This window comes from Borostomias antarcticus, assembly GCF_949987555.1.
Source record: "Borostomias antarcticus genome assembly, chromosome: 25".
In the NCBI taxonomy this organism is placed as follows: domain Eukaryota; kingdom Metazoa; phylum Chordata; class Actinopteri; order Stomiiformes; family Stomiidae; genus Borostomias; species Borostomias antarcticus.
In genome coordinates, this window is record NC_140258.1 from 1,560,545 (window position 1) to 1,565,544 (window position 5,000).

Below are 5,000 nucleotides of genomic sequence, written 5' to 3' on the forward strand. Positions count from 1 at the left end.
TCTCTCTGTCTCTCTCTCTGTCTCTCTCTCTGTCTCTCTCTCTCTGTCTCTCTCTGTCTCTCTCTGTCTCTCTCTGTCTCTCTCTGTCTCTCTCTCTCTGTCTCTCTCTCTCTGTCTCTCTCTCTCTGTCTCTCTCTCTCTCTGTCTCTCTCTCTGTCTCTCTCTCTGTCTCTCTCTCTGTCTCTCTCTCTCTGTCTCTCTCTCTGTCTCTCTCTGTCTCTCTCTCTCTCTGAATCTCTCTCTCTGTCTCTCTCTGTCTCTCTCTCTCTCTCTCTCTCTGTCTCTCTCTCTCTGTCTCTCTCTCTGTCTCTCTCTGTCTCTCTCTGTCTCTCTCTCTGTCTCTCTCTCTCTGTCTCTCTCTCTCTCTGTCTCTCTCTCTGTCTCTCTCTCTGTCTCTCTCTCTCTGTCTCTCTCTCTGTCTCTCTCTGTCTCTCTCTCTCTCTGTCTCTCTCTCTCTGTCTCTCTCTGTCTCTCTCTCTCTCTCTCTCTCTGTCTCTCTCTCTCTCTGTCTCTCTCTCTCTGTCTCTCTCTGGGTCTCTCTGTCTCTCTCTCTCTCTGTCTCTCTCTCTCTGTCTCTCTCTCTCTGTCTCTCTCTGTCTCTCTCTCTCTCTCTCTCTCTGTCTCTCTCTCTCTCTGTCTCTCTCTCTCTGTCTCTCTCTGGGTCTCTCTGTCTCTCTCTCTCTCTGTCTCTCTCTCTGTCTCTCTCTGTCTCTCTCTGTCTCTCTCTCTGTCTCTCTCTCTGTCTCTCTCTCTCTCTCTCTCTCTCTCTGTCTCTCTCTCTCTGTCTCTCTCTTTGTCTCTCTCTCTCTCTCTCTCTCTCTCTCTCTCTGTCTCTCTCTGTCTCTGTCTCTCTCTCTGTCTCTCTCTCTCTCTCTGTCTCTCTCTGTCTCTCTCTGTCTCTCTCTCTCTCTCTCTCTGTCTCTCTCTCTCTCTCTGTCTCTCTCTGTCTCTCTCTGTCTCTCTCTCTCTCTCTCTCTGTCTCTCTCTCTGTCTCTCTGTCTCTCTCTGTCTCTCTCTCTCTGTCTCTCTCTCTGTCTCTCTCTCTGTCTCTGTCTCTCTCTGTCTCACTGCTTCAGGTAAAGCTGTATTTCACGAAAACCGCAGAGGAGTCGAATTCCGAGGCGAGCACTTCGACATCCGTCACTCCAGACGTTAGCGACAACGAGCCGGACCATTATCGATACTCCGACACCACTGACTCTGATCCGGAGAACGAACCTTTTGACGAGGAGCAGCACACACAGATCACAAAAGTGTGAACTCTTTTTAAAATCTACACCAGAGAGAAAAAAATAGGAGAAAACTTGAATATGAACTCAAAAGAAGAACCTGCCCCCCTTCTCCGTGGGCAGTAGAACCTGCCCCCCCCTTCCCCGTGGGCAGTAGAACCTGTCCCCCCCTTCCCCGTGGGCAGTAGAACCTGCCCCCCCCTTCCCCGTGGGCAGTAGAACCTGCCCCCCCCCTTCCCCGTGGGCAGTAGAACCTGCCCCCCCCCTTCCCCGTGGGCAGTAGAACCTGTCCCCCCTTCCCCGTGGGCAGTAGAACCTGCCCCCCCCTTCCCCGTGGGCAGTAGAACCTGTCCCCCCCTTCCCCGTGGGCAGTAGAACCTGTCCCCCCCTTCCCCGTGGGCAGAAGAACCTGCCCCCCCCTTCCCCGTGGGCAGTAGAACCTGCCCCCCCCTTCCCCGTGGGCAGTAGAGTATCATCATGTCAAATGCCAATTTTAGGAAGAAAGAAAAAAAAAAAAAAGAAGAATATCCTGACCAATCTCTAGTTTCTATGACTCTTTCCTTTGGCGCGGCCGTGTACCATGTGATCAGTAGACACTGTGCCCCATGGGAAACATGTACCATGTGATCAGTAGACACTGTGCCCCATGGGAAACATGTACCATGTGATCAGTAGACACTGTGCCCCATGGGAAACATGTACCATGTGATCAGTAGACACTGTTGCCCCATGGGAAAAGGTGCTGTAGCTGTTCGTGTTCATATACAGTATATATATATACATACATATATGTATATGTATATACATATATACATGCATATATAGATCAACTTTTTGTGTCAAAGACAATGGAAAAGAGTAACAATCAGGAGACGTGGGAGAAGTTAGCTAGAATGATATAGGACTATGCTGCTCCTTCTCCTGTCCATACCAAGGCCAGTGCTGCAGTCACTTTGTTTCTCTCCTCCTCCCTCCTCCTCCTCCTCCTCCTCCTGCTCCCTCCTCCTCCTCCTCCTTTACTGTGAATGCTTGGTTCTCGTGCTCTTTGCCGGTGGTCCGTCAGGCCGTGCTGGGCTGTGCAGAGGGAGCTGCATGCAGGCGGGTGGGGGGGGGGGAGGGGGGAGGGGTATGAAGGGGCTGTGATGTCTAAGCATTGCCATTCCTTTTCCCACTGTGTATACGTTAAATTATGCAGAACAAGGCATCCCATGTAATTGTCAATGTTTTTTTTTTTATCCTAAGATAATAAAAATATAATACACGAAACAGCAGGGAGACAAGTGTTTGCAATAATGTCAACACTACATTTAGAGGACATTGGCGGTGTGCATGTAGAAGTGGCTTCCATCTCCAATAAATGTATGCAATGTTGTGTTTTCTTATAAAAACAAGCTTTTCAGATCTCAGCGTGGGGTTCCCAATGCATTGGATGACTCAGGCCTTCCCGATGCGTTCTATCACATCACATGGTTTATATCATCTATACTGGAACATATCTGACTGACTGCTGATGTGTGTGTGGTCACAGAGACCATTTGGAACACTACTCCAGTTGTAGGGGTTCTGTAGGTGGAACACTACTCCAGTTGTAGGGGTTCTGTAGGTGGAACACTACTCCAGTTGTAGGGGTTCTGTAGGTGGAACACTACTCCAGTTGTAGGGGTTCTGTAGGTGGAACACTACTCCAGTTGTAGGGGTTCTGTAGGTGGAACACTACTCCAGTTGTAGGGGTTCTGTAGGTGGACGTTCTCAATTCATCCGTTACCCTGCACCTTATTTTTACAACTGCTGTAGCCCTGTGAGTTGGATTTGGTTCTCCAGGTATTCTTTTCAGTAGGTCATGTCTGAGGGTGTTTGATTTGGTTTTATTTAAGTTTGAGGAGGTTTGGTTGCCACATGACTTTTGGTCCAAGCGTGGTGGTTTTATTTTGTGTGCCATTAGTACATTCCTAGTGTGTGGAAGCCAAGCCTTGCGTATGTTTGAGTGACAGAACGGAAGAAAGAATTTGTTTTGGAGGATGAGAAAAATGTTGTAAAGCAGGTTGACATTGCAAGTGATGTGACTATGTTAACAGCAACTTCCTGCTGAAAGGTCAGAGTTTCAAATACTGGGTGGGACCTGTGGTGGCTTGGAATGAAGTGCTGGAACCTTCTGTAGAACGCAGCAGATGGAACAGTGACAGATCTGGCAGCCTAGAGTCAGAACCTGGGCTTTCTAAAGGCCATTGAAGACAAGTTGTTGGTTGTCAGGTACAGTAGTGAGATCAAACCTTGATAATAACTGACCCTCCACAGACCACCTTAGTTCTAGAGTTCAGTTCACATGGGGGTTGAATAGAAATGTCCCAGTTAGGTTTCTGGTCTGATTCTGATGTCAGTCACCAACCGATTTCTTATAAAAACTATAATTATGGAGGTGCAGAAGCCCATTTGCAGTTAAGGTTCTCCATCCAAGCGAAGCAGAGGAAGGAAAGTGCCTGAGCTTATTGAGACAGGGCCCTGTAGGGAGTAGCCGAGGGTTTGAGCGGGCTGCTTCACACCAACGCCTGTTCCTTTTCAAAGGAAAGAGTAAGAGGATTAGCCACCATGTCACTGTGATGGGAAGCAGGCAGAGGCAGGCCCAGGCTGAAGCAAGGCCTCCAGTCCTCTCACAGGATCAAATACAAATATGGAGAAGAATACCCCCCAAAAAGTGTTTCTACCCTGGAGGCAGTCAGGCGTCTAATCCCCCCCTCCTCTCAAGACTCGTGGGGGGGGGTCTCCTTGTGTTGATAGAGACATCAAAGACATGCAGCACCACAGCGAGGCAGACGGGCAGCAGTCGCTAGGGCCTTGCTGTAATTGGCTGGGCTGAGAGAGAGGGAGAGAGAGCGTCCCTGGAACGCTAGGTTAATAATGGATGAGCAGAGCAGAGCTGTGCTGGATTGTGAGACGGGAGAGATGCCTCAGCCCTCTGCAGGCAGAGTGAACGAGCACCCCGGGAGAGAGCTCAATCTGGAAACACACATGTTTTTAATTAGGCCTACATGGTGGTGATTTATCTAGATGAACGGACCCATCCACACACTGCTACATGTGGCCAAGCTCACCAGAGAAACATACAGTAGCTTACAATAAGCTTTCCTCATCTCTTGCTATCCTTGTTGTGAGATAAGCTATCCATAGACTAGCACGGACGCACTGCAGAGAAAAAATATGCTTAAAACAAAAATACAGATTTAAACACAGAATTATGACTAAATGGGGGGTCAATTTGGTCTGCAAAGGAGGGATAAACCCAAGCTGACAACCCCTCTCTGCTCCATCTGCTGGTAGTGGTTACAGAGCGTGGCTCGGTTCACCAGGCAGCCCCCACCCCCCCACCCCCCCACCCCACCCCTTCATCCCTGGATGAACACCCCCCCCCCACCCCACCCCTTCATCCCTGGATGAACACCCCACCTTCCATCCCTGGATGAACACCCCCCCCCCCACCCCACCTTCCATCCCTGGATGAACACCCCCCCCCCACCCCACCTTCCATCCCTGGATGAACACCCCCCCCCCCACCCCACCTTCCATCCCTGGATGAACACCCCCCCCCCCACCCCACCTTCCATCCCTGGATGAACACCCCCCCCCCCCCACCCCACCTTCCATCCCTGGATGAACACCCCCCCCCCACCCCACCCCTTCATCCCTGGATGAACACCCCCCCCCCACCCCACCCCTTCATCCCTGGATGAACACCCCCCCCCACCCCACCCCTTCATCCCTGGATGAACACCCCAC